The sequence below is a fragment of the Cervus elaphus genome, chromosome 32 (genome assembly GCF_910594005.1).
Source record: "Cervus elaphus chromosome 32, mCerEla1.1, whole genome shotgun sequence".
NCBI lineage: Eukaryota > Metazoa > Chordata > Mammalia > Artiodactyla > Cervidae > Cervus > Cervus elaphus.
Window position 1 is genome coordinate 9,590,490 of NC_057846.1, and position 17,040 is coordinate 9,607,529.

The window sequence follows — 17,040 nt, forward strand, 5'->3', positions numbered from 1 at the left end:
TTCTCCAAGGAAGACATACAGATGGCTCACAAACACATGAAAAGATGCTCAACATCACTCATTATCAGAGAAATGCAAATCAAAACCACAATGAGGTACCATTACACCCCAGTCAGAATGGCTTCTATCTAAAAGTCTACAAGCAATAAATGCTGGAGAGGGTGTGGAGAAAAGGGAACCCTCTTACACTATTGGTGGGAATGCAAACTAGCACAGCCACTATAGAGAGCAGTGTGGAGATTCTTTAAAAAACTGGAAATAGAACTGCCATATGACCCAGCAATACCACTCCTGGGCATACACACCGAGGAAACCAGATCTGAAAGAGACACATGCACCCCAATGCTCATCGCAGCACTGTTTATAATAGCCAGGACATGGAAGCAACCTAGATGCCCATCAGCAGACGAATGGATAAGGAAGCTGTGGTACATATACACCATGGAATACTACTCAGCCATTAAAAAGAATTCATTTGAATCAGTTCTAATGAGATGGATGAAACTGGAGCCCCTTATACAGAGTGAAGTAAGCCAGAAAGATAAAGACCAATACAGTATACTAACGCATATATATGGAATTTAGAAAGATGGTAACGATAACCCTATATGCAAAACAGAAAAAGAGACACAGATGTACAGAACAGACTTTTGGACTGTGTGGGAGAAAGCAAGGGTGGGATATTTTGAGAGAACAGCATTGAAACATGTATATTATCTATAGTGAAACAGATCACCAGCCCAGGTTGGATGCATGAGACAAGTGCTCAGGGCTGGTGCACTGGGAAGACCCAGAGGGTCGGGATGGGGAGGGAAGCAGGAGGGGGGTTCGGGATGGGGAACACATGTAAATCCATGACTGATTCATGTCAATGTATGGCAAAGCCACTACAACATTGTAAAGTAATTAGCCTCCAACTAATAAAAATAAATGAAAAATAAAAATAATAAAATAGAAAATAAAGGTAATATATTCTCTCTCTAGAAAATTCAGTTCAGAAAATTTTAAAAAGATTACAAAATTTATCTTAAATCCATAATCCAAATAGGCATTACTAGTCTTTAGAGCATTTCTTCCAGGTGATTTTCTATGTTTATATGTCATTTTTACCATTTAGATCAAAATAAAGAAGCCTTTTAATTACTTGTGTTTTCCACTCAATATAATGTTGGAAGAATTTTTTCACACCATTAATTTTTCTTGTAAATAACCTCAATGTTCACCTGATATTTCATAACCATAATTTGCTTAATTCTTCCCCTTTATGTATATATTTGAATTGTTTTCACTTTATCATACAAAATATGAAATATAGCCTGTATGCACAATTTTTGCCCATAACCTTTATAAAGAATAGATTACCAAGCATAAGGAGTACCAGATCAAGGGGCATGATCAGTTATAAAGCCTTTGTTATACAAAGTCAAAATTCTTTCCAGAATATTTTATATCAATACAATACTGACTAATAGAACTGTCATAAATCTTTGCTCATTTTCCAGTTTAAAATATTTCACTGGTTTTAAATTGTATTTCCTTGGTGACTTATGAAATAGGGATTTTTTTAGGCATCTAATGCTTTTTCTAAGAATTTTCTCTTTATTAAAAAATTTTGCTAATTTTATAATTGTGTAGATAGAATATGTTTTTGGTAAAAACTACTTCCATGATCATAGTTATCTGTCATACTTGCTGCAAATAGTTTTCCAATGTCTTCTATACCTTTATGTAGTTAAATCTATTAGCGTTGTCCTGGTTTTTGTACTGTTGATTTTTGCTTAAAATGTTCTTTCCCACCTAGAGATTATATATACATTTGCCCGTTTGATTTTCTGTTGAAGAAATCTGTTTTATTGAAAGTCGTTAATGCAGGCTACACTTTCTTCTCTATCTCTTTTTCTTTTTATTTATTTATTTTTTGGTGATGGCATAAGAAGAGAGACTTTATTTGAAAAGTGCCTATTTAGTTGTTAAAATATCTTTTATGAACTACACATAATATTTCTTCAAATTTTCTTTAAAAATAATGACCTTTTACAGTTTGACCATACTTGCCTCTTATTGAGCTTGTCTGTGCTCATTCTTTTCATTCATATTTTTAAAATGCTAAAAAAAACCTTTGAATTCATTTATTTAGCCTACTAGTTTTCTAGTATTTAATATATTTATTTATGCATACAACTTTTTATGAATATAATTAGTTGCTTTTTTAACCTCATGGGTTGAGTACTTAATTCACTTTTTCTCTCTTTGTGTTCTTTCTAAATACTACCTATAATAATCAACTATTTCAAGGGTAAGAATAATGATATGTGTGTTTTTTAACTTTTATCAAAAATTGGGAGTATGTGTAAAGTTATACATTTTACTTTTAGTGTAACATTTTGACCTATGTAATAATAATATTCTTCAATTCCTGCATACCATCTGTTATTTTTCCTAATTTGTATATGAAAAAGTTTAGGTGCAGTAAGACTAAAGTCTGTATATAACATCAGATAGCTGCTAATCAATGAAAACAGAATTTAAAAATACCTGACTGTATATAACACACTCTGATAAACAAATTATAATGCTTTAGTTTCCTTACTTTAAAAGTATCCATTTTCTAAAGAGGTCTAGAGAATTTTTCACAATCTTCCCTAAACCTAGCTTGATTTGCAAAATTCCTCTGAAACCTAAACATAATAGAAATTCTCCAAGCAGTGAATCATAATGTTTCAAATAAATCTGTGGGATATTGCATTGCATCATGATATTTTATCCCCTTCAGAATATTTTTTTTCCTTCTTGTGTGATGGTATTCTTAGAGAGTTTTACTTGAGTGTAATATAAATTCACAAATCTAATTGCCAGTTATACCTTGAAAGTGAAAGTGCAGTTGCTCAGTTGTGTCCAACTCTTTGTGACCCCATGGACTGTAGCCTGACAGGTTCCTCTATCCTTGGGATTCTCCAGGCAAGAATACTGGAATGTGTTACCATTTCTTTCTCCAGGGATCTTCCCTAGCCAGGGATTGAGCCAGGGTCTCCTGAATTGCAGGCAGATTCTTTACCATCTGAGCCACCACGGAAGCCCTCATTATACCTTAAGTTAGGAAGCATACCTTAGGTAAAGAAATTATACCTTACTGGAGCCTTAAACATTCATTCAGTTCAGGTTTTTTTTGTTTTTGTTTTTGTTTTTTTTTTTTCGAGGTGTAACTATATTATCCCTTATTTTGAGTTGAATTTACCTGATGTTTTATATTCACCCTGAAATGAGTTAAAAGTAGGAATAATAAATTCTGCAGCCTAACCTCATCAGCCCAAGTGACTAGAGAAGAGAGACAAGGGAATAAATTATCATGAACTCAAGTCTCTACTCCTTTGTATGGGTCCTCTTTTTATTCCTCTTTTCCTACAGGAGAAAATATACAGGCATTTTGGTGGGAATATCCATCAGTGTACAATTATAGAAAGATGACTGGAATGTCAACAGTGATAAAACTGTGTTTGTGTATATGAATATGTATATTCCTATGTGGGTGAGTTGGGGTGTGTGCGAGAGAGAAAGACAGTTAGGTGTTCATTTTGTGGCTAATAAAAATATGGCCCAACTTTAAGTCTTGGTTTTATCTACTTGATGTTTTTATCAGCTTTACAAAAAATAATTCTGAGAAAACAGTGAGATTGGTTGAAATTGATCCTCACAATTGTGATCCCTGTGCTATTCTCAGAGAAAACAGTTACCTGAACGCCACACTGGATTCATGGAGCAAATGAACAATGTGACAGAATTCCTCTTGCTTGGCCTGACACAGAATCCAGATGTACAGAAACTCCTGTTCGCTCTGTTTACCCTCATCTACTTTCTCACTGTGGCAGGCAACCTACTCATCATTGTGACAGTCACCACTAGCAGAGTCTTAGGTTTCCCCATGTATTTTTTCCTGTCTTTCTGTCCTTCATAGACTGCTACTGCTCTTCTACCATGGCCCCCAAAATGATATTTGATTTACTTGCTCTAAAGAAAGCCATCTCCTTCAGTGGGTGTATAACTCAGCTCTTTGCAGAGCATTTCTTTGGAGGAGTTGAGATCCTCTTGCTCACGGTGATGACCTATGACTGCTTCGAGGCTATCTGCAAGCCCCTGTAGTATGCCATCACAATGAGTAAGCAAGTGTGTGGCCTCCTGGTGGCCATGGCCTGGGCCGGAGGATTTCTTCACGCTCTGATTCAGATTCTTTTTATAGTCTGGTTGCCTTTCTGTGGCCCCAACATCATTGACCATTTCATCTGTGACCTTTTCCCTCTGCTGAAACTCTCCTGCACTGACACTCACATCTTTGGTCTTTTTGTTGCTGCCAACAGTGGGCTGATGTGTATGCTCATCTTTTCTATTCTTATCATCTCCTATGTGCTTATCCTTTGCTCTCTAAGAACACACAGCACTGCAGAACAGCAGAAAGCTCTCTCCCCTTTGCCTCCCATGTTACTGCAGTGGTCCTGTTCTTTGTACCCTGTATATTCGTATACCTTCGGCACACGATCACCTTCCCTATCAACAAAGCAGTGGCTGTGTTTTATACCACGGTAACACCCATGTTAAACCCTTTAATCTACACCCTCAGAAACTCAGAGGTGAAAAATGCCATGAAGAAGCTCTGAAGCCAAAGAGTAACCTTGGGTAACAATTTTTGTGAATAGAGAAGATTAAACAAAATCTATCCATATCTTAAGGACAAGAGTGACAAATAGAAAGGATAATGATTTTGAAGTTAAAATATGTGACTTTAAGTATATTATTTACCCCCTTGCTTTCTGGAATCTTTAATGGTTCATCTTTCATAAAATATCAAGGTTTGATTAAATGATGACTAAAGCTCTTCAAATAGAAACTTCTTTGCTTCCATAAATTACTTCCATAAATTACTAATCAAGGGGATGTTGTTTTTTAAAAAATAATTACTTTTAATTTTATTTTTTAAGGTGTTTTTTTTTTTTGTTTTTTTTTTTTTTTTGGCTACACTGAGTCTTCATTGCAGCACACAGGCTTTCTCTGGTAGCAGTGAGCAAGGGCGTCTCTTTAGTTGAGGTGCTTGGGCTTCTCATCACAGCTGCTTCTCTAATTTCAGAGCACGGGCTCTAAGTGTCAGGGCTTCAGTAGTCGTGGTGCATGGGCTTTTGTAGTTGTGGCACACAGGTTTAGTTGCTTCTCAGCATGTGGGATCTTCCCGGATCAGAGATTGAAGCCATATCCCCTACAATGGCAGGTGGATTCTTAACCGCTGGACCACCAAGAAAGCCCTCAAAGGGACATTGTTAATCAACTTAAAGAATCACAGAGGCTAGAAAAACTTTGAGTTACTGTTTTCAGTAGAACGATTCTCTGTAAAGCTTCAGATATAGAGTATATAACCAATAGGCCAAATAATTAAAATAAGCCCTAACAACCACAATATTTAAATAAACAATAAGTCCTAACAACTACATATTTTTTTTAAATGAATAGTTTTAGTACTGTAGGCAAGGTAGAATTATTATTGTGTGAGATAATGACCAATGAGAAATGAATGAGTTTTGAGAAATGAGAGTGACATAAAGGCAAGACTCATTTCAAAATTAGTACCAAGTGTTGCACAATTTCAGTGGCACCCTTTATAGTGTAATCTGGGCTGTTATCAAAATGAATTATTTTCTATGCCTAAAGTCAAGAAGGGATTTAAAATTCTTCCAGGCACAACTGTAGAGCTATCTTGCACACAATTTCCCAGGCAGAGTTTTGTGGAGCACTGTTTTTGTAAAAGATATCCAAATAGTTTTGGGGGGACTGATTTGTGCTTTAGCTAATGGATAGAAAAAATATCCGGTACAAACAAAAATTAAGTTGGTGATAGGTAAGTTATCAAGTCAGAAACCATGCACATTCAAATTTGAATGGAAAATTTATACCAATTGTAAACCAATGATGACATGGACAATCATTTGAGATATAGACACAGTGCAAGTTTAAAGGAAATAATCCCAATAAAAGAAAGGGATCCAAATTGGGGCCAGGACTTGAGTCTTGCAAATCCATAAAAGTTACTTCTACCTTCAGAAGGACTTGAATTTAACCCAAATGACTCCATAGGCATACCTAAGTGTTCATTGCATATACATTAATCTTCAATGATTTAGTAAGTAATTTTTTCTAAATGGGAGACACTCAGTCATGTCTCACTCTTTGACTCCACGGACTGTAGTCCACCAGACTCCTCTGTCCATGGGATTTTCCAATCTAGAATACTGAAGTGGGTTGCCATTCCCTTCTCCAGGGGATATTCCTGACCTAGTGATTGAACCCATGTCTCTTATGTCTCCTGCATTGGCAGGTGGACTCTTTACCATGGCACCACCTGGGAAACCCCTGAAATGGGAGATTTTTTTTTTTTCAAATGTTACCAATCACTAAGAATCCATATGTTACTACCATATTTTCCAGCCCCTTTGTTTTTATACAGGAAGTGATGTGTGTCACAGTTAGGCTGAAACATTGAGAAATCAGTATGTTCCTCACCAGGACTATTTCAGTTTCTTTTTTCCTGCTGCAGAAAACCTGGAAGACACACACTGAGATGGCAGGGCCACCCAGTGAAGCAAGCTGTGTCAACCAGTAGCTATCTGGAAGAGGGCTATTCTAGAGGAGCAACTATCTCTCAGTGAAATAGGCCTGAACAGAACATGAAAATTGAAGTGTTAAGCCACTGAGAATTCAGGACTCATTTGTTGCTACAGCAAAATGATCCTATCCTGACTAGTTACATTGACTCATTTCATCTTTTAAAAGACTTATAAATATCAAAGAGAGAAAAGGTTTCCATCACTTTTGCAGTTATCTTCGTTCTCAAAACGCGGAATGAATAAATGGCAATCTTTACAAAACCAAATCCAAATAGAACATTTTTGCTTCAGTGTAATGCACTACAGTAACTGAAGTATTTAAACCATAAGTTCATACACATTCATGTCTTTTCCTCTACCTGAGATACAAGGCAATCTTGAAGAAAATTATTAACTAGCTATTGCTGCTCAGCCGGTCAGTCATACCTGACTATTTGTGACCCCATGGGCTGACTGTAGCCCTCCAGGCTCCTCTGTCAGTGGGATTTTCCAGGCAAGGATACTTAAGTGGATGGCCATTTCTTCCTCCAGGGGATCTTCCCAACCCAGACATCTAACCTGAGTCTCCTGCAGCTCCTGCATTGGCAGGCAGATTCTTTTCCACTGAGCCCCCTGGGAGGCCCATTATTAACTAGGAGTGACAACAAAAATTTCAACTCTAATGTGAACTACATCTTCAAAAATTCTTGAGCAAATGTTCTGGCTGTTCCAAACAGTTCCTTCTTCCTACATATTCTTTTTAGTATATGTTCTAAATTTTCACTGATTTCCTATAAACTTTCCATGTATTTCAGGAGGATGCTATGTTCCCTACTTCTCAGCAAAAACCGGGACAAAAACAGAATCTTTCTCTCAATCTCAAGCCTCCTCATCAATAATTACATCTATATCCCCTTTTACCCTCTATTGCAAGTTATTAATATATATGCAAGGGTTCCTATTTAGTTTTAATGTAGCTATCTGTGTTCTGCATGCAATTGCCTTCTCTCTTCTTAGAAATCTTAGTTTGTTAACTATCAAAATTTTAACCTTTGGTTATTAATCTTTATGCTGTAACTGAACCACCATTCACACGCAATCTGGGGTCAAAACAAGGAACCAGTACCTTTGGCAATCACTTAAATCCCTCCTCAGTTATTCTTAACCTCACCCCTACTCTTCCGTCTCCCACCAAATTCTCATTATTAGCTTATTTCCCTTTCCAATACATCTTTCTATAAATTAGGAGACCAGCTCTTCCTATTGAATGCACCATCTCTTTGCATGATTTCACCATTCTATCAACTATCATATCACACTCAAAGTGTCCTTGTTGTTCAGTCACCAAGTCATGTCCCCCTCTTTGAGACCCCATGGACTGACTTGAAATATGCCTGGCCTCCCTGTCCCTCACTATCTCTCAGAGTATCTCTGGGTCTTGATAAATCTAAGGGATTGTGTCCTAGAAGAAAAAAAAAAGAATAATTACAAAAGCAGTTCCCTTCTTGTCCTCTTGAAATCAATGATCAATCAGAATTATAATTATTCTGTGTCATTGCTAGGAAGTTCCCACTATGGGTCAGTCATCCTGTGTCTGCTGGCATAGTCTTCCCAGGACAAAATCCCAACCAACCAGTCAAGCTGATGGTTTTACTTATGTGAATAAGTGTTTCTCTAAATCCCCACGGACTCTGACATTTTCCTCAAAGACAGTCTCTCAGTAGGGCATTGTTCTGTGGGTAGGGAGCATAACCTTTCCTACTCCTGATCAATTCCTTAGGTAGACGAACAACCTGAACTCAAATGCCCAGTGAATTACATCACTCCAGATGATTCCTGGCAAGGTTGCAATCAACTCCACATCAGAGTCTGAAAAAGAGAAAGCAGAAGCAAAGCTTTCCTACTTACAGTGTTTTTCTTCATTTTCATACAGGTGTATTCTACAAAGTAGTTTGGCTGAGTGTGATTTTCTCAATCACTTCTGTACATAAGCATAATCGTCTACTCTATGTCCTCAAGATTCCCCATCATAGAGTAGGAAGCAAACCTTTATTCTCCCAAACAGATTATGATATATTGACACCTAGACCCTCATGAAAAAAAAAAAAAGTTATATAATGATGGCTAGTACCTGGGGGGAGGGAAGAATGAGAAATAATTATTTAACAAATACGGAGTTTCACTTTGAGAAGGTGAAAAATTATGAAGATGGTTGGTGAGGCGTTTGCACACCAATGTAAATGTATTTAATGCCACTCAAGTGTGTACTTAAAATGGTAAACTTCATTTTATATGTATTTTATGACAATTAAAAAAATCAGGGGAGTGGGACAGACTGAGAGTGAGGGTGGCCACTAACAGAAGCAACATCGTTTACTGCTGAGAACAGATCTGAAAGCACTGCTTCCTTCTCTGTTCTGAATTCCAGTAATGTATCAGTTTAGTTTAAAGTTAAAGGTAGATGAGAAAGAAAGATGATTCTGTGCAGAGTTCCAGCCAGCCCTTCATCACCTTGAAGCTGAGGGAGAGAAGACTATAGTGGAGCATCCTTTCTGTAGTGTTTCTGTTCTTTCCCTCTCGATGTCTTTACACACGAGTGCTTGGCTGAGTGTGACTTTTTTCAAAGGCTACCCTGAGAAAGCATAGGGTACAGTAAAATTGTATACATTCCTATGGTTCTCTCTGTGTGTGGCAGAGCTACAAGCTCTATAATACATCATGAGGCCCTGTCACCTAGGTACTCATCCCAGAGATAGTTTATATGTTTATGACTCTTAAATTACTCGATGTCTGGGAGTTGGGAACCTGCTATTTAAGTCTCCTCGGTCAGTCACTAATAAACATGTCACGATGTCCGAGGGTAATCTGGCCCATAATTTTAAAGACTGGCATTTCTACTCTCAGGGTAACCATATTGTACCAAACACTCATGTTTTCAGAGAGAAATCCAGCCTCTGAATTCTGCCCTATGTCTAAAACCACCCCATATATCCTTTGGCAAGGTCACCAACATCAAAATGAGCAACAAAATCCTAATATCAAGATTTTCACTTACCTTACCTAAGTATCATCCTAAACTATAGTCAGAAGTGTGTGTATATGTGTGTGTGTGTGTGTGTGAGTCAGTTATGTCTGACTCTGTGACCTCATAGACTGTTGCCCACGAGTCACCTCTGTCCATGGGATTTTCCAGGCAAGAATACTGGAGTGGGTAGACATTCCCTTCTCCAGGGGATCTTCCAAACCCAGAGATCAAACCAGGTCTCTTGCATTGCAGGCAGGTTCTTTACCGCATGAGCTACCAGAGAAGCCCATAGCCAGAAGCATATGCTTAACCAAAGCTCAACTGCATTCCTAAGGCTGGTCTCTAATATTGTTTGTGGGAGTCAAACAGGACCAAAAAAAAAAAAAAAAAAATGTCCTTGGCTGATGATTCAGAAAAGATTCCTACAGGGCCAATAATCCTCTGAGGACTTGAGAGGTCAATGTATTATCAAACCCTGAGTTTTTTGAAAGTCTATTTAAACATTTCTCTAGAGTCAATGAAGAAAGAACTACAAACAAGGACCTTGAAGTAAATAACAGCCACAGAGCCATGCATGAACAAGGTGAAGGTCTGTTTGGGAGACACTGCTGTCAAGGTCAGTATGAGTTAGAAGAAGGGCTTAAATCAGGAATAGAAGGAGTTTGATCCTTGGGTCGGGAAGATCCCCTGGAGGAGGAAATGGCAACCCACTCCAGGATTCTTGTCTGGAGAATCCCATGGACGGAGGAGCCTGCTGGGCTACATGCATGGGTCGCAAAGAGTCAAACACGACTAAGCGACTAACACTTTCACTTTCATATACATTCCACAATTTCATATACAAGTTTTTCTTAATTGTAAGAATCAAATTTGAATAATTTGATGCATATATTTGAATAATATATGTTTTGAAGATGCATCTATAATCTCACAATAAGCCCAGAAAGTGAGTTAAAATTAAATCGGAAAGATATCAAAGTTTCCCAACTTAAACAGCTTGTTTTTTGAGTAAATCCAGAAAATGGGAGAGTTGTCTAGAGACATAAGAATTCCACTGTCCTCCTTGTTAGCTTACAGTCTATTTGCAGCTGCAAGGCAAATGCCTGGTGGGAAGAAACTGATGTCTGGGTTTAACCTAAAAACTGAAGAATCCACAACCAACTGATCCAAGTTAGTGATAGCTAATTCTTTTCCCAAAATTTAAGAAGGTTAAAATAGCCAATTTCATTTCACTGAAATAATATTTGTAGTTAGATTCTGTAAATTGAAACTTAATCTTTCTCTCTAAAAATGACTTTGGACACAATGATGTGAAAATGTCAATAGAAAATACTGTCTGGAATGTTCCCAGGCAAGATTCTGTTGAGAACCAATAAAGTCATTTTTACAAGATTGGGTTTAACATTTATGTCTCACTAAGTAGACTGATTCTGAAGATCTCTGTAATTATTAAAAATTATTTCTGTTTTTCATGACTTCCATGTCACCACACTGAAGTCAGGATTTCTGAATTAAATCTTTGAAGAATGATTGGCCATAGTCACCATTGTTGGAGTCATGAAGAGAGAAAAATAGCTCAGGCATAAGCTTTCCTGAAAACTATAAGCTATCTTTCCTCATCTTTACTGAAGCTCAGAGATCATGATGCTGACTTCTGTGCCCAGAAATTGTTGTGGGAAAAAAATGTGATTATGTTTTTGGCAAGGATTAGGGAAAGAAGAGAAAAAGAAAGATAATGAAGAAAATAGCTAATGATCTTGGTTACAGCAATGTGTAATAAATCTTGAAAACCTATATACAGGCTCACTCCCCAAGAAAAGGATGTATTCTTATATATATTCAATATTTTTACCAGTTAGTAAAGAAAATTTCAAATTTATCTTAATTGATAGAACTTATTCCAAAGGGAGAAATTGTATTATCTCAGGTGGTCCTAACATTTCTGTCTGGTCCATGGGAAACTCAGGAAAACTTCATGACTTACATCATTTTATAGCAAAATGTGAATAGGGTAATATAGCTAATCCAAGCATTATTTTATATGTGATGAAAGAACAACTACACAGAAAGCTCATTTCAGAAATATTGAGAACTTTTCAGGGAATTTTGCACCACTTACAAGTTCACATTCAAAGATGTAGAAAGAGTGAGTATAACTCTCTTGTTGAGCCAGATATAACATCTGGGGCTGTTGAGTGAATGCTGCTCAAAGAGCTATTATAAAGAGAGTTTCTTGGCATTTTGAGGTACAAAAACTCCATCTGCAGCTCTGTCTGCGTGTGCATGTGCATTAATGTGAAAGAAAGGAAGGTCACAGAACACAGTTGTTATAGAGTAAGGTTTGATTGGTATTTTTCATGTCTGATACAAAGTTGATTTTTAAAATATTGTGTCCATATACCTATGAATATTCATTCTGATAGACAAGCATTAATATAACTTTATAAAGAACTGTTAATGAAATTTGTCCCCCAAACTAAAAGAAAGCTATCTGTGAGAACTTCAGAGCTAAAAGGAACGTTTAGAAGTTAACCTGCAGGACAATATTCATAAAAAAATCTCCCTTTTATTGTGGTATATGTAAGGTATTGTCATGATATATTTAAATTAATATGAATCAGGAAAGATTTAAGCTCCTCCCATTCTTCTTTACAACCATCTGTAAAATATCAGAGGTAAGTGAAAGGAGTAGCTCCACCAGTCGCAGGGACCTGGGCTAAAGAGACGATGAGATATTTTCTATCAAATTTAAAATGTCATCACTCAGAAATAGTGTGATCTTTCCAGATCAACCATGTGCTAATAACAATTCAAGATGAACTGATGGAAAGGATGAGCAACATAACAGAATTCATCCTGCTGGGCCTGACCCAGAATCCAGGAATGCCTACTACAGGAGTGTCTACTATAGGAGTGCCTACTACTACAGGAGTCTGCTTTTATTTGCTGTGCTTTTGGTCATCTACTTGATTACACTGGCAGGTAACCAGCTCATCTCAGTCACCATCTTCACTAGACCAGCCCTCGGTTCTCCCATGTACATTTTTCTGTCTTATTTGTCCATGATAGATGGTTTCTACATTTCCTCCACAGCACCCAAGTTGATCTTTGACTTGATCTCTGGAAAGAACACCATTTCCTTCAGTGGCTGCATGACTCAGGTCTTTGCTGAACATTTCTTTGCTGGAGCCGAGATTGTCTTGTTGATTGTCATGGCCTATGACTGCTATGTAGCCATCTGTAAGTCCCTGCACTACATGACAGTCATAACTGACCTGTGTGTGCTTTCCTGGTTGGAATGGCTGGGGCTTTAGGGTTTCTCCATGGAGGGATCCAGATTTTGTTCATGGTTCAGTTACCACTCTGTGGCCCCAAAGTCACTGACCATTTTATGTGTGATTTAATACCTCTCCTGGAGCTTGCCTGCACAGTCTTGCCTACTCTGGGGCCCCTGATTTCTGCCAACAGTGGGTCACTGTGTTTGCTAATTTTTTTTCAATGCTGGTTGCTTCCTACATTGTCATCCTGAGCTCCCTGAGGACTCAAAGCTCTGAAGGGCATCGCAAACCCCTTTCCACCTGTGCCTCTCATGTCACAGTTGTCATCTCATTCTTTGTACCTTGTTTGTTCCTCTACCTAAGACCCACGACCTCCTTCCCCATTGACAAAGCTGTGACTGTGTTTTGCACCATAGTAACTCCTATGTTGAATCCTTTAATCTACACCCTGAGAAATGCAGAAGTGAAAAATGTCATGAAGAAACTCTGGGGACAAGTAATGAAAACTGATGATGAATAAACCTTATGTGGAGTATTCAGGCAAAAAAATAAAAAAAAATCTAGTGATTATAGAAATTTTCTCCCCTTCTTAATTGATTGAACTGGGATGATTCTCCTGTCTGGATCAATTTTTAGGGGCTCATACATTATAAGCCAGGGTTGATATTCAGAATGCATAGTAGACACAGTGCTGAGAGCCCACAATAGTCTTAGGAGGCCATGAAATGTTTTAACTGCATTTACAACAGAAAGAAATAAATTAGTATAATCTAAATGCAGCTTACACTACAGTCATCTATATAGCAATGCAGTCAGAAAAGATAATTTTTAACATTTTGATGGAGGAGAGGGCCCAAGAGAATGAAAGTACCATGGGTCCACAAAAGTCATAATGTTGCCCTGACTGTGGGTATGAAACAGATCAACAGCAATATTCTTGAACAGTCGTTATACCCAGAACCATAGCTAGAATGAAATTTTATTTTAAAAGAGGGAAAATACACATGAAAAAAGGACAGAACAGTAAGTAGGAAATAAGTTTTCAAAAAGCACATTTATACACTTTTTCTGATCTTTCTAGGTTTGAGAGGTTTATAAATAAAATAAACACAGCAATAAAAAGAAATTTTTACTTATCACAATCCCAAAAATTTAACATTTGTGCACAAAAATGCATTTTGAAAATTACATTTCATCATTCCCTGGAGTATACAAGAGTTTACAAAAATAATTAGAAACAGAATTGGATGGCATAAAATAAACATAATTGATAAAGTCCATAGAGCTAAGGAAGAAAATATGTATATATTAAAGTCTGGTTTTAGACACAGACAAAGGAAAAGAAGATTCTGAAGACAAAATAGTGGTTATAGGAAATTTCCAGTGATTTAAGAACAAGTCATGGAGCTGTCATGGAACAGCACAAAATCATAAATCTGAGCTAGAGTAAAGAATCCATGCAATGTACATAATGAAATTCTAAGAGATTCAAAAATAGTCAGAATAACTGCTTTGGACCAAATAGGCTTCTCTTGTTGGATTCTTGTTGGATCTTGTTGGATTCTCTTATCGAATCCAACATTAATTATACCAGTAAATGTTAGCAGATTGTTTCACCTATCTATTTTTTTCACCTCTAATAGAAAAAAAAAAAAATTTCCCAGGTGGTTAAGTAGTAAAGAATCTGCCTGCCAAGCAGGAGACACAGGTTCGATCCCTGGGTTGGGAAGACACCCTGGAGAAGGAAGACTTGGCAACTCACTCCAGTGTTCTTGCCTGGGAAATCCCACAGACAGAAGAGCTTGGTGGGCTACAGTCCGTGGGGCCGCAAAGAGTCAGACACAACATTGCAACTAACAACAACAAATAAGAAAATAACATTACATGCTTCCTTAAATTGTGCAGATAAAAATGACTTCAAGCAGAAAACTGAGTCAGCTAAAAATTAACAAAAATTGCCCAGATTTCGTTTCAACTTTCAGAGATTCCACAAGAGCATAAACTATTCTGGGGACAGTGGTTCCTAACAGAGGAGCCCAAGAGCACTGCTACTGTTATTCACTAACCAGGATGGCAGGGAGACCAAACGTCCATCCCAACCTCATTTCACTGCAAAATGTGTCATCACAAGCAACAGGCAGTTCTCTGAATACTGAGAGCTAGTCCCTCACCAACTCCCTATTCTGGGATTAAACTACACTTAATTATCTCTATAGTGACAAAAGGGAGAGCCGGTGGGATCAGCTATGAGATGCTTGAAAGTGAAAGTCACTCAGTCGTGCCTGACTCTTTGTCTCCCCGTGGACTGTACAGTTCATGGAATTCTCCAGGCCAGAATATTGGAGTAGGTAGCCAGTTCCCTCCTCCAGGGGATCTTCCCAACCCAGGGATCGAACCCATGTCTCCCACATTGCAGGTGGATTCTTTATCAGCTGAACCACCAAGGAAGCCCAAGAATACTGGAGTGGGTAGCCTATCCCTTCTCCAGTGGATCTTTCCAACCCAGGAATTGAACTGGAGTCTCCTGCAAATTGCAGGTGGATTCTTTACCAGCTGAGCTATCAGGAAAGTTTGAGCAGCACTTATTTCAGAAGCTCTCACTGATAATGAATCCTTTTATTCCATCCCCATCCTCTAGAAGAAAGAGAAAAAGGGAGAGCTCAGTTGGAGAGACCAAGAGGTCAATCTCTGTATAGAATTTGCGATTTCTAGGGAAGACTTCAGAAACTTGTTTTCAGGAGAGTTCTCAACCAGGAATTTGAACCTAAGTTGATGCCAGCATTGCATTTCTAATGTTCTTAAGATTTTATTATCAGGTTAGCTCTCACTGTAACTGTAAAGGCTTTAAAATTGACTAACATTACAGATAATACAAAAGAAGCAAACAAATTCTGGGGCTAAATTTCTGAAGAATTCAATGGATAGAAAATACAATAGAGAACATCATCAACAGATCAAATTGAAGAAAATAATCAATAGACAGAGAAGAGAAACATTGGAATAACAATGCTGAATAGAAAATTATTAATGAAAAAGAATGAAGAAGTCCTATGTGATATATAGGAGACCATATAAAGAATATCAAAATCATTGTCATTCCAGAGGAGAAGAGACAGAGAAGGGGTCAGACAGTTTATTTTAAAAAATAATTAAAGCAGACTCTCTAACACAGGGAGAGATTTGGGCAATCAAGTCATGAAGGTAAAAGATTACCCATTATATTAATTAAAAATGATCTTCTCAAGACACTTTATAATAAAATTGTAAAAGTCAAACACAAAGAGAGAATCTTTAAAGCAGAAGAGGGAAGAAGTTTTAAGTCTGCAAAGAAACCTCCACTAGATTAAAAGCAGATTTCTCAGCAGAAACCTTAGAGGCCTGGAAAGACTGAAATGATATTTGCAAATTATTGAAAGAAAGAAATTGCTGACACAAATACTCTATCAAGAAAAGCTATCATTCAGAATTAAGGCAGAAAAAAAGACATTCAGAGAAACCGTTAAGGAACTTCAATACCGCTAGACCTACATTGAGGCTTCTCAGGTGGCTCAGTGGTAAAGAATCCGCCTGCCCAGGAGGAGATGCAAGTTCAGTCCCTGGTTCAGGAAGATCCCCTGGAGAAGGAAATGACAACCCACTCCAGTATTCTTGCCTGGGAAATCACATGGACAGAGGAGCCTGGTGGGCCACAGTCCTTGGGGTTGCAAGAGTTGGACACAACTTAATGTCTTAACAACAGACCTACCTTACAAGGAGTGCTGAAATTTCTTTAAGCTAAAATAAAGAAATATTGATTAGTAATCTGAAAATACATGGAAACTACTGTTGTTTAGTCACTAATATTGTCTGACTCTAAGTGACACCATGGACTGCATCAAGCTTCATCATCCTTCACTAACTCCCAGAATTTACTCAAACTCATGCTCGTTGAGTTGGTCATGCCACCCAACCATCTCATCCTCTGTCACCCACTTTTCCCTCCTTCCCTCCATCTTTCCCAGCATCAAGGTCTTTTCCAATGAGGCAGCTCTTCACATCATGTGGCCAAAGTATTGGAGCTTCAGCTTCAGCATTAGTCCTTCCAATGAATATTCAGGATTGATTTCCTTAAAGT

The 17,040-nt window shown here is 37.7% G+C and overlaps 2 pseudogenes; both read left to right on the forward strand.

Moving 5' to 3' along the window:
- Nucleotides 1-3,751: 3,751 nt before the first annotated feature.
- LOC122688095 lies at nucleotides 3,752-4,649 on the forward strand (annotated as a pseudogene).
- Nucleotides 4,650-12,480: 7,831 nt separating this feature from the next.
- Nucleotides 12,481-13,446, forward strand: LOC122688094 (annotated as a pseudogene).
- Nucleotides 13,447-17,040: the final 3,594 nt, after the last annotated feature.